Source organism: Myxine glutinosa, chromosome 11, assembly GCF_964187855.1.
Source record: "Myxine glutinosa chromosome 11, kmMyxGlut1.1, whole genome shotgun sequence".
NCBI classification, from domain to species: domain Eukaryota; kingdom Metazoa; phylum Chordata; class Myxini; order Myxiniformes; family Myxinidae; genus Myxine; species Myxine glutinosa.
This window is the reverse complement of record NC_136271.1, coordinates 16,599,363-16,612,697: the sequence shown is the minus strand read 5'-3', so window position 1 is coordinate 16,612,697 and position 13,335 is coordinate 16,599,363. Positions and strand designations below refer to the sequence as shown.

Here is a 13,335-nt window from a genome sequence, read left to right as displayed (position 1 = left end):
AATAATTATCGTATTCGAATCCACATTCGAATCTTCACTAAAATCGAATCGATTAGTCCTTGTCACACACCCAACCTGTCCACCTAGTTTCGTCCGAAACCGTCAATAACTTTTTGAGATATCCTGCTATGTATCGTTTTTTGCCCCATCTCTCAATGGTGAAGAATCACTGAAAAAATTCTCGGATCCAGATCCAGATCCGGATCTTCACCAAAATCTAATCATTTCGTCCTTGTTACACACCCAACCTCTCCATCAAATTTTGTCCGAATCCATCCACAACTTTTGAGATCTATTGTTCAAAGACAGACAGACAGACAGGTGTGACAACCTCCGTCCACCTTCGGGGTAATAACCAGCATCACAGTGCCAAGAAAGGTGAATGAAACCCACAGGTAGTTTTACCTTAGTATTTATAGCAATGAAGAAAACCTCGATTTTATGCAGCAGCAACTACATTTTATTGGAACTCTGGGAGTACAACTTGGTGGACATTAGAGATTCTATCTTGTCTCTCAACAAAGTAGGCGAGTTATTGTTGAACCCTGAGCAATTCCACAATTTCATGCCCAAATCAGGGACAGGGGGCACTGCATCAGCTGCACTTCAAGAAATAATACAAGGCAGCAGCCAAGTGCATGGGAACTCACCTCTGAGCTGTCCAGCCTGGGTTTGAACCTTGATCCAGGTATAAATTTCTACCATGGTGTTTCACAGGTGGGTGAGGCATCAGTGTGTGCGTCCCTCGAATGGACGTTAAACTGAACGCCCTGTTTGCCAACATTAGTTGGTATACATTAAAGATCCCTCGGTGTCCTTCACAAAGAGTGGGCAAATTATTGCCAGAACCTTCCCGAAAATACAAAATCCCTGTACTGCAGGTAGGTAGTACGTGCTCCGATTTTCTTAGAGATTGATTGACACCTGGTTACCCCATTTGCTATGTTATAGTGTAGTTGCTGTCTGGGCAGTAGATTCTTCACTACAAACAAACTCAAGAGTTCATAGATCACGTTACCCCGTGGTAGTCTTGAGATAAATATAACAATAATAATATAACTAGAGGAAAAATATAATACAACAAGTACAGATATATTCAAAGTACACCGCCCCCATGCCAAATAATTAAATATCCTACAGCGCGGCATTGCCAGGGCGACTCCGGCGCCCGACAATACCACCATGCAGCTCATAGAGATTGCATTGGGAGGGAGAGGTGTACAATAATTGATCGATTAATTGCATAATTAAAATCAATAAAAGTTTGTCGTAAAATATTTTCTTAAACAATTGGCGAATAGCATAACTAAACCACTAGTGCTTCATCCGAAGATGAAACTTTTAGAAATTTAATTAAATAAGTCATTCATGAAAAATTTAATAATTATTTTGTTAATCAATAAATTATTAACCGATTAATTGATTAATCAATAAATCAAAAATACCCTTTACAGACAAATCACTTGGTCATTGTCATGTCCAAATATCAGCTTCCTAGCTCAAAAGGTGCCTGAGATAATGCCCAGATGAGAAATAAAATAAATAAATGATTAATAATGAAAATAAATAAATAATAATCATTAAAAAAAATTATTAGTCAATTGCCTAATAGAACACATAAACCACCACCATTTCATCCGAATCTGTAACTTAAAAAAAAAAAATTAGTCATTAATCTAATAATTAAATAAATAATCGATTAATTGATTAATCAATAAATCAAAAATACCATTTACAGACAAATCACTTGGTCATTGGCATGTCCAAATACCAGCTTCCAAACTCAAAAGGTGCCTGAGATCATGGCCAGAAGAGAAAGGAAATGTATATGTACTTAATTAATCGCTAATAATTAAATAACTCATCAATTAATTGATTAATCAAAAAACAAAAAATAAGTTTTTGACAAAGTACTTGCTCACTATTGTGCCGAAATTTCAGCTTCCCAGCTCGAAGGATGGCTGAGATATCGCACGGAAAAACAAGAAAACAAGAAAACAATCAAGAAAACAAGCAACCAGAGTGAAAACTGAGTACTCCCTTTCAGCGTGCGTCACTGCCGAGCCCCCTTCGGTGCCCGGCAATGACGTTTTGCAATGCCTGGAGATGGCATAGGAAAGGAGCAGTATACAACAAGAAGATGGGTGGGGGCTTTGAGAGGCAAATTTGATTGGTCATGATGACGTTTTGTCTGAAGTCTGAAGGTCTGAAGTCTGAAGTCTGAAGTCCGAAGTCCGAAGTCTGAAGTCTGAAGTCTGAAGTCTGAAGTCTGAAGTCTGAAGGTCTGAAGGTGAATATCGGAAAAACGAAGGTGATGGCAAGTGGTAAAGCATGTGGTGAGGTGGAAAGAACTGGGAAGTGGCCGTGTGCTGTGTGCAGGAAGGATGTCGGAGTGAACTCCATTCAATGTACAATGTGCGCTGAGTGGGTTCATCAAAAATGTAGTGGTTTGAGAGGGTCATTAACCAGTGTGGCAGCTACATTCAAATGTAAGGTGTGCACAAAGGGAGCTGCAGATGGAGGAAATGTTGAGTTGGATCTTGGAGACGGCGTGAAGCTGGTAGGTGTGAAAACATTTTGCTACCGAGGAGATATGCTGAATGGAGAAGATGGATCAGACTCGGCAATGGTTGCTCGAGTGAGATGTGCATGGAAGAAGTTTCGGGAACTGAGTGGCTTGCTGACGAGGAGGGGAGTGTCGTTGAAGCTGAAGGGAAAGGTGTATGCTGCATGTGTGAGAAGTGTTATGATTTATGGGAGCGAGACATGGCTAATGAACGTAGAGCAGCAACGAAGGCTGGAAAGGGTGGAAATGTGAATGGTTCAGTGGATGTGTGGAGTATCGTTGAGAATGAGGAAGACAAATGATGAATTGCGAAAGATGATGGGAATAGAGCCTGTGATTGATGCTGTGAAGAGGAACAGGTTGAGATGGTTTGGTCATGTGTTGAGGAAGGATGAAAGTGACTGGTTGAGAAGAGTGATGGAAATGAATGTGGAAGGAAGTACAGGATGGGGAAATCTGAGAAAGACTTGGCTAAAGATGGTCGAAGAAGAAATGCGGGCAAGGGGGTTAACAAGGGGAGATGCAGAAAATAGGGCAGAATGGAAAAGATTGTGTCATGGGGACCGCAAGGCTAACCCCGGCTCTTGCAGGGAAAATGGCCCTAAAATGCCTGTTGTTGTTGTTGTTGTTGTGTATGATGACGTTTTGTCCAAGAACTGCTAAACGGAAGGGTTTTGAAAGAGGCAAAAGGTGCTTTGTGTTCTATCGTGTTCAAGTATATAATTTATATTGAAATAAAATAAAGATTTTAACCCTCATCCTCCCTTGCATGGTTTTGATCTATATAAGTATATACCCTACTCAACGCAAATTCATTCAACGAGAGGGTGTCCCAGGGGTGCTCAATACACTTTAAGTAGTTAAAGATCCCACGGTGTCCTTGGTGAAGAGTGGGCGAGCTGTCGCAGGTACCATGGCCAAATTCCAAATTCCTGCCCTAACTAGTCGAACGCTAGCCGGTTCGTGAAGACTCGGACCAATCCTCTCCTGGGCGACCACATAAGAAAAGGTGGGTTAATTATAATGGCGGTTAAAATAAGAAGAAGAAGAAGAAGGGGTGTGTTCACACCCCATGGATTAAAGTGGCAATAAAACACAACGCATGGATTATTTCAAAACATAACAGATATATTTGTTATTTATGATGCTATTTTGAGTAAATCATGCACCTTCTGTGCTGGTTTACCATTTTTATGGTCACCATGGATGCCAAACTCAAAAAAAATAAGAATGGTAAAAAACAAACGTTTTTTTCAACATCAAGATTCTATTTTGAGGCAACACGAACATTTTTTTCATTTATTTATCTTCAACAAGTAAAACCAACACAAATTCAGTTTGGTCAACTCCCTCTGACCATGCGTAATAATGAAAACTAAATATTTTTTACCAGGGATGTACTTGTGTAAAATAAAAGGAAAACAAAATGAACAAGTCCAGACACATTCAAAGAACACCGCCCCAGTGCCAAATAAATAATTATGCTCCAGCGCGGCATTGCCGGGCACCTGTGGCCTTTGGCGCCTGGCAATATCGCCATGCAGCTCAAATAGAATGTATTGGGTGGGAGAGGTATTGACAATAATTGATTGATTAATTGCATAATTAAAATATTTTAAAGATGATCATAAAATATTTTCTTAATCAATTGGCTAATAGCATACCTAAACCACCAGTGAGTGCTTCATCCGAAGCTGTAACTTTTTGAAAATTCGGAAAAAGTCATTAATCGGAAAAATTTAAATAATTAATTGATTAATCAATAAATAAAATTAATCGATTTTTCAATAAATCAAAAATATCCTTAATAGCCATATCACCTGGTCACTGTCATGTCCATATATTAGCTTCCTAGCACAAAAGGTACCTGTGATATTGCCCAGATTAGAAAGAAAATAAAGAATTGATTAATAATGAAAATAAATAAATAATAATCATAAAATAATTAAATTAAAAATCACTTGGCTAATAGAATACCAAAACCACCACCGTTTCATCCGAATCTGTAATTAAAAAAAAAAAAAAATTAATCGAATAATTAAACAATTAATCAATTAATTGATTAATCAAGAAATAAAAATTAGCCTTTACAGCCCAATCACCTGGTCATTGTCGTGTCCAAATATCAGCTTCCTAGCTCAAAAGGGGCTTGAGATATTGCCCAGATGAGAAAGAAAATAAATAAGTACTTAATTAATCGATAATAATTAAACAAGCGTTACGCCTAGGTCCCCCGTCGGTGAAGTGATGTGAGTTGACAAAGTGGAAGACGCAGAAAACATGCTATGATATGATATTTCGCACACAAGGTTCAGACATACATGGAGGCGGCCATCTTGGATTTTGACGTGGCGACCCAATTTTCAATAGCGTTCTTCCTTGTGCCTAGATACACCCACACACCAGATTATAAGTTGGTACTTCGCTTATTTTTCAATATATTCCGCTCACAAGGTTCATACATACATGGCGGCGGCCATATTGGATTTTGACGTGGCGACCCAATTTTCAATAATAATAATAATAATAATGCATTTATTTTATATAGCGCTTTTCAGGAAGCCCAAAGACGCTTTGACAGAGTGCAAAACATAATGCATAGCAAAACATAAAAACAATTGCAAAAAAAGAAGAATCAATAGGGAAATATTCAAAGCACAAAGGAGGGAGAAGGAGAGGAGATAGTCAGGGGTTAGATGCTGTGGGTTAAATGTTGAATGCAGTGTTGAACAGGTGGGTCTTGAGTGATGTTTTGAATGTGGTGAGTGAGGAGGAGTCTCTGATGGTGTGAGGTAGCGAGTTCCAGAGGGTGGGAGCAGCGATGGAGAAGGCCCTGTCCCCCCAGGATCTAAATTTGGTCCGGATGGGGGGGGTCAGGAGGTTGGTACCAGCAGCAATAGCGTTCTTCCTTGTGCCGAGATACACCCAAACACCAGATTAGAAGTTGGTACTTCGCTTATTTTTCAAGATATTCCGCTCACAAGGTTCATACATACATGGCGGCGGCCATATTGGATTTTGACGTGGCGACCCAATTTTCAATAGCGTTCTTCCTTGTGCCGAGATCCACCCACACACCAGATTAGAAGTTGGTACATTCGCTTATTTTTCGAGATATTTCGCTCACAAGGTTCAGACATATATATGGTGGTGGTCATCTTGGATTTTGACGTGGCGACCCAATTTACAATAGCGTTCTTCCTTATGCCGAGATACACCCACACTCCAAATTAGAAGTTGGTACTTCGCTTATTTTTGAAGATATTTCGCTCACAAGGTTCAGACATATATATGGTGGCGGCCATCTTGGATTTTGACGTGGCGACCCAATTTTCCACAGCGTTCTTCCTTGTGCCTAGATACAGCCACACACCAGATTAGACGTTGGTACTTCGCTTATTTTTCGAGATATTCATCTCACAAGGTTCAGACATACATGGTGGCGGCCATCTTGGATTTTGACGTGGCGACCCAATTTTAAACATCGTTCTTGCTTGTGCCTAGATACAACCACACACCAGATTAGAAGTTGGTACTTCGCTTATTTTTCAAGATATTTCGCTCACAAGGTTCAGACATATATATGGTGGCGGCCATCTTGGATTTTGACGTGGCGACCCAATTTTCAATAGCGTTCTTCCTTATGCCGAGATCCACCCACACACCAAATTAGAAGTTGGTACATTCGCTTATTTTTCGAGATATTTCGCTCACAAGGTTCAGACATATATATGGTGGTGGCCATCTTGGATTTTGACGTGGCGACCCAATTTTCAATAGCGTTCTTCCTTATGCCGAGATACACCCACACACCAAATTAGAAGTTGGTACTTCGCTTATTTTTCAAGATATTCATCTCACAAGGTTCAGACATACATGGCGGCGGCCATCTTGGATTTTGACGTGGCGACCCAACTTTCAATAGCGTTCTTCCTTGTGCCTAGATACACCCACACACCAGATTAAAAGTTGGTACTTCGCTTATTTTTCAAGATATTCATCTCACAAGGTTCAGACATACATGGCATCAGACATACATGGTGGCGGCCATCTTGGATTTTGACGTGGTACACACCAAATTCGAATGCGGTCCTTCGCTTACGCACGCACGCATGCCCGCCCGCACGCAAACATGCACGCACGCACGGATGGACGGACGGACACATGGACGGAGGGGAAAACTATAGTCCCCCTTTCGCTCCGCTGTGCGACGGGGGACAATAACTTAATCAATTAATTGATTAATCAAGAAATAAAAATTAGCCTTTACAGCCAAATCACTTGGTCATTGTCATGTCCAAATATCACCTTCCTAGCTCAAAAGGTGCCTGAGATATTGGTCAGATAAGAAAGAAAATAAATAAATGATTAATAATGAAAATAAAAAATAATAATCATAAAAAATTAAATAATTAATCAATTGGCTAATAGAACAAATAAACCACCACCATTTCATCCGTATCTGTAACTTTAAAAAAACCAATTAGTGAGCGCTAATAATCAAATAACTCATCAATTAATTGATTAATCAAAAAACAAAAAATACCGTTTTTAACAAAGTACTTGCTCACTATTGTGCTGAAATTTGAGCTTCCTAGCTCAAAGGATGGCTGAGATATCGCACTGACAAACAAACAAACAAACAAACAAGAAAACAACCGGAGTGAAAACTGAGTACTCCCTTTCAGCGTGCGTCATTACCAGGCCCCCTTTGGTGCCCGGCAATGACGATATGCAGCGCCTGGAGATGGCATCGGAAAGGAGAGGTGTGCAACAAGTAGTTGTGAAAAGCCAGTCAAGCTACCTATGGTCAGTGCTGCCTATGTGGATACACCCCAGAATATTTTTGGTAATAAATCGGCCGGTTATGCCTCTATTGAACCAAAATTTAGCTACACTGGTGAAACATGCGAAACATGCGAGCAAACAACGTCCTAAAGACACGTAATCAAAAGGATGGTACTTTCTGAAATATTTCAACGATATATATGCTGAGGATGTAAAAACACACCAATGACAGGATGAAGGTTAACGGTTGTAGAAAAAAATTCCGGAATTTCCCCACCGTTGCTGCAGCATCTTTTACATCACCTTATTTAACACTTTACATTGGTTCTTTGTGCCTGTTTTTTATGTCCTTTATGACGTCCTTAAAAACAGTGTGCCTACTATTCGGATCCTCCCTGTGCAAATTACCTCGCTCGTCCCTGCACATGCGCGATCGGGACAAATTCAGAGCCAAAGTACCTCTAAACTACGGGTTCGTTTTCCAATTCATGTCCTTATTTGTGCTCAAAATAAAACATTCAATTGACATGAAGTTGTTCCTGATCATAAACTGACGTTTGTAGTCAGAACAGACAGGAAGATGACAACCCATTGCTTAACCCCGCTTTTCGCTTGGAGTGTGTGGGGTAATCACCACGTAGTTCACATGTTTAATGTGAATGACCTTCTTCAGGTACGAAGGGCAACCAATTATGGATATCAATCATACACAAAAAGGGGCTAACAGCTTGAAGATCTGAATAGAGGAATGAGATTGAAGATTGTGTTAAAGTTGATTCCACTATTGGGGAAAAAGAGGAATAAATATGTGGAGGAGAGCATCGGTTCTGGATTTAGGCTGTTTCACTCGGGGATGGGTGCTGGTGGACCGAGTGTGTCCTGCAGATACCTGGAGGAGACAAAGCACGGAGAGGGCACAGTGTGGAAGACCAGGAAGGAGGCTGAAGAAGATAGAGAGATCACCGACCTGTCGGCGATGGAAAAGTGATAGGCCCATAGACACAGCTTCATCGCAAGAGATTCCAATGATCTTGTAGGACTTGGTTTTGTTACGTGGTCCCCTCGGTGACTACCTGGTCTCGGTGACCCCCGGACCGTGAGAGGAACTTCGCCAGAAAGTTGTATTATATATGCGTTTTCGCACGCAATCCCTATGAATTCCACCCAAGAGAAAACTGATTTTCAATGATATATTTCAAGGGTAAGGATACCATACAATTTCAATGATACAATCAAGGATATATTCCCCGAGCAATCCACCATCCACAATTCACACTCAACAATCAATCCCCTAGATGATTAAGATGGCCATCTTACATACGTGTGTCCCCTTTTGTACTCACGACCCCCTTTGGTCTCTGTCCCTCACAATGTCTCTGGGCCCCTCCTGACCAAGATGATGGTCGGCTTCGCCGCACTCGGGCGGTTGAACGAACCCCGGGTGGACGTTGTTCCACCGGGCATGTATCGTACCGGGAACCAAGGTTGCAGCCCCCTCTTGGCCACGCGAAGCGGGTACTGTACAGCAGGCAAAAGCCACACGCCGCTTGCAATGCGTGTTAGGCCCCAACGTGCGACCCGTACGCGTCTTTGTAGACGGTGCCGCGAACGGTGCCAGACGCTGGGTCGGTGCACGGCCCCACGGCTGCTTGACGTGTCCACCGGGCAGGTATCCGTCCCGGTAACTCCTCTCGCCAGACGGGCTCGGGAACGCCGCTTTTCCACACGGCTCAATATCGATTCCACCTCTCGTCGGAGCGGGGCGAGGAAGAAGAATACTCGTCGCTTCTCTCGACCTCGTGTCTTTTCTTCTTCCGTTTCCGGTCTCTTTTTCCAGAAGGGCTCCTGACCCTCCAACCACAACAACCCTTAATCGACTACACATTGATAAGCAAAGACCTGAATAGCAATTCACATACATTCCCATAAATATGTAACACTCCCCCCCTTCAAGAAAGAAAGTTTGAACCCAGCGAAAACTTTCTTTGCCGGCCAACTTGGATAAACAAACCAGATAACTCAACCCCCCCCACATTATCAGTTCCCCCCGGGCACAGTTATCACTTAAAAATAAAGCAACAAAATTTCACACAACCCCCAGAGATTTTCAAAGGTAATTCACTCTGGACAAAGCACCAGCAACGACATTGTCCCTGCCCTTTACATGTTCAATTTCCCGTTGGACTCCTGCCAAGCCAAACTCCATCTCATGACCCTCTGACTTTGACTGTCAGTTTCTTGTGAATGAAGGTTAAGGGGTTGATCAAAGATCCAAAGTTAAGCAACTCGATAGCACTTTTTCCGGGAGGCCAAGCCGAGTATTCACTACATGGATGCCTTTAGGAACGTGGAGTTCACGGTTAGTCCGTGCAGGCAAGTTCTCTACATGGGCGCCTTGAGGAACGTGGAGTTCACGGTTAGTCCGTGCATGAAAGTTCACTACCTGGACGCCTTTAGGAACGTGGCGTTCACGGTTAATCCGTGTAGGAATCTTGGCTCGGCGGCTCCGCCGCATTCAGTGCTTCAGCTTTTCAGAACTTCCCTAATAATTATGGTGGGACCGCTTGTCACTGTAGTCCCATGAATATCGGTCTCCTTCTCGGCCACTACTTTGACAATCCTTCCTTCGGGAGCTGCCGTAACTCAGGGAGCCTCCATAATCATATTGATTGCGGCCACCACCAAAACCACCGCCCAGTTGCACTCTCCTGTAGACCTCTCGATGCCTATGAAATGCCTTCCCTACTGTTATGGTCCGACCCTCCAAATCCTTGCCATTCCAATTCTTCTCTGCCTCTCTGGCGTCTTTTGTGCTTGCAAACGTGACAAAGCCGAACCCTCTTGACTGTTGCGTTTCCCTGTCTCTTACCAACCGCACTTCCACCAGCGGCCCATATCTGTTGAAGACAGAGGTCAGAACTTCTTCCTCTGTTTTGAAGTTCAGTCCCCCTACAAATAACTTGGTACTTTTGTCGCCATCCCGAGCTGGTGTGGTGTTATTTTCCCTGCTGGGCTCTTTACCATCCCTCAGGTTACCATAAACTTGACCCCCGGCCAAATCATTCCCGATAACCACAGATACACCCTCTACAGGAAGTGTGGCTTGTAAACCGACGGTGACCGGTCCTGACACCAAATCGGACTCCAAATGGATGACATGAAGTGGAGCACTAACACCGCCCCCGATCCCCTGTAAACGAACACTATCACCCGTTGCCGTCTCCTCGGACCATGGCAAAATGCCTTCAAGCATTAAAGATTGATGTGCTCCTGTGTCCCTCAATATCCTAACCGGTCTCCGGTTAGTCGAGGCTCCATCCAGTGCCACAAACCCCTCTGAAATAAATGGTTGGTAACCCTTTTGATGGCGATTTCTCACAATGGCCATTGCATTTGGAGTCGTAATAGTCAGACTCCGCTCTGGGTCTTCCCTTTTCATGCGGTAACAACTGGACATCAAGTGTCCAGGTTTCTTGCAAAAAGCGCAAGTAGGCCCGGAGGAAAAACTCGTGGTCTGCCTCGGGCCCCCCGAAATATAAGTTTGTCTTGGGCCCGCATCCCTCTGATTTCGAACAGGTGGGGTATCCGCGTTGTCCCCATAATCCTCTCGAGGCCGCCGCCATGTATTGTCGTTCTCCGCACCTGCTGTTCCCCACCTCCCCTGCGGAGATCTAGGCGAGGAGTTAGGTTCGTGGACCCCTATTCGGTGGGTTAAGGCATAATCATCTGCCATGGTGGCTGCGTCCCACAACTTTGGTACTTTCTTTTCCTGCAGGTACACTTTGATGTCCTCGTGGACACACTGCTGAAATTCCTCCACCAGGATCAAGTCACGCAATGTTTCGAAGTCTTTCCCGACTCCTTTTGACTCACACCACCGATCAAACATGTTTTCTTTCACTCTGGCAAACTCCACATGGGTCTCACTCTCCCTCTTCCTGGCATTCCTGAATTTTTGCCTGTAAGCTTCCGGAACCAACTCATAGGCTTTGAGGATGTGCTTCTTCAGTACCTCATAATCTGCACATTGGTCCATTGGTAGCGCCAAATAAATCTCTTGAGCTTTTCCCACCAGCACACTTTGCACTAGTATGGTCCAGGCCTCCTCCGGCCAGTTTAATTGTCGAGCCACTTTCTCAAAGTGTGGAAAAAATTTCGCGACTTCCTTTTCACTGAACGGTGGAACCAGCCTCACATGTCTGCCCACATCCCAGGTTTTCTGGTTAGGTGTCGACCCCGTCAGCAAGGGTGGTGCCTCTCCCCGTTCTCTCATTAACTCCAGCTCCTTGAATTTAATTTCCTGCCGAAGCTCCATGTCACGTTCCTTTAATTCCCTTTCTGCTTTTCTCTCCTCTGCTTCGAGTTCCCTTGCAGCTCTCCTCTCCTCTGCTTGTTTCTCTTCTCTCCTCTCCTCTGCTTTCCTTTCTTCTTCTGCTCTTTCCTTTTCTGCTTTCCTTTCTTCTTCTGCTCTTTCCTTTTCTGCTTTCCTTTCTTCTTCTGCTCTTTCCTTTTCTGCTTTCCTTTCTTCTTCTGCTCTTTCCTTTTCTGCTTTCCTTTCTTCTTCTGCTCTTTCCTTTTCTGCTTTCCTTTCTTCTTCTTTGATCCGTTCCTGGCTCCGTAATTGCAACTCCAGTTTCCGGAGCTCAACGTCTTCTGGTTCTTCGGGTAGCCACTCCCAGGCTAACTCGTCCCATGTTCCTAATCCCACCATAGATTGTATCACCGTGGCCTGCAACTCTGCCTTCCTCAAATTAGTTCGGACCTCCAAGTTAAAATGTTTGGCCAATTTCAAGAGTTCCGACTTTAGTAACGCTCGGAACTGTGCCTCACTCGGGGTTACCGCAAAGTTCTGTGCCACAAACGCCATGGTGCCTATCGTTAACACCTGTTAACCTTCACCCAATACTTTACCCCCAATTTCCCCAAAAATTTACCAATTAATACTTAATTAATAAATTTTAATTAATAAAAATATTATTTTATTATTTTATACAATTTTAGATCCCGGACGTAGACCCAATTGCGAATCCGCAAATCGTAATTTGGACGAGCCCCCAATTCTGTTACGTGGTCCCCTCGGTGACTACCTGGTCTCGGTGACCCCCGGACCGTGAGAGGAACTTCGCCAGAAAGTTGTATTATGTATGCGCTTTCGCACGCAATCCCTATGAATTCCACCCAAGAGAAAACTGATTTTCAATTATATATTTCAAGGGTAAGGATACCATACAATTTCAATGATACAATCAAGGATATATTCCCCGAGCAATCCACCATCCACAATTCACACTCAACAATCAATCCCCTAGATGATTAAGATGGCCATCTTACATACGTGTGTCCCCTTTTGTACTCACGACCCCCTTTGGTCTCTGTCCCTCGCAATGTCTCTGGGCCCCTCCTGACCAAGATGATGGTCGGCTTCGCCGCACTCGGGCGGTTGAACGAACCCCGGGTGGACGTTGTTCCACCGGGCATGTATCGTACCGGGAACCAAGGTTGCAGCCCCCTCTTGGCCACGCGAAGCGGGTACTGTACAGCAGGCAAAAGCCACACGCCGCTTGCAATGCGTGTTAGGCCCCAACGTGCGACCCGTACGCGTCTTTGTAGACGGTGCCGCGAACGGTGCCAGACGCTGGGTCGGTGCACGGCCCCACGGCTGCTTGACGTGTCCACCGGGCAGGTATCCGTCCTGGTAACTCCTCTCGCCAGACGGGCTCGGGAACGCCGCTTTTCCACACGGCTCAATATCGATTCCACCTCTCGTCGGAGCGGGGCGAGGAAGAAGAATACTCGTCGCTTCTCTCGACCTCGTGTCTTTTCTTCTTCCGTTTCCGGTCTCTTTTTCCAGAAGGGCTCCTGACCCTCCAACCACAACAACCCTTAATCGACTACACATTGATAAGCAAAGACCTGAATAGTAATTCACATACATTCCCATAAATATGTAACAGTTTCCATGGCGTCATCTTGAGCAAGGT

The 13,335-nt window shown here is 43.9% G+C and overlaps 1 protein-coding gene across 1 annotated transcript in view; it reads right to left on the bottom strand.

The window, feature by feature from the left end:
* The window catches only part of LOC137436450 (uncharacterized), a 35,516-nt gene that overhangs the window by 20,124 nt on the left and 2,057 nt on the right, over nucleotides 1–13,335 (bottom strand). The gene's annotated exons all lie outside the window — the stretch shown is intronic.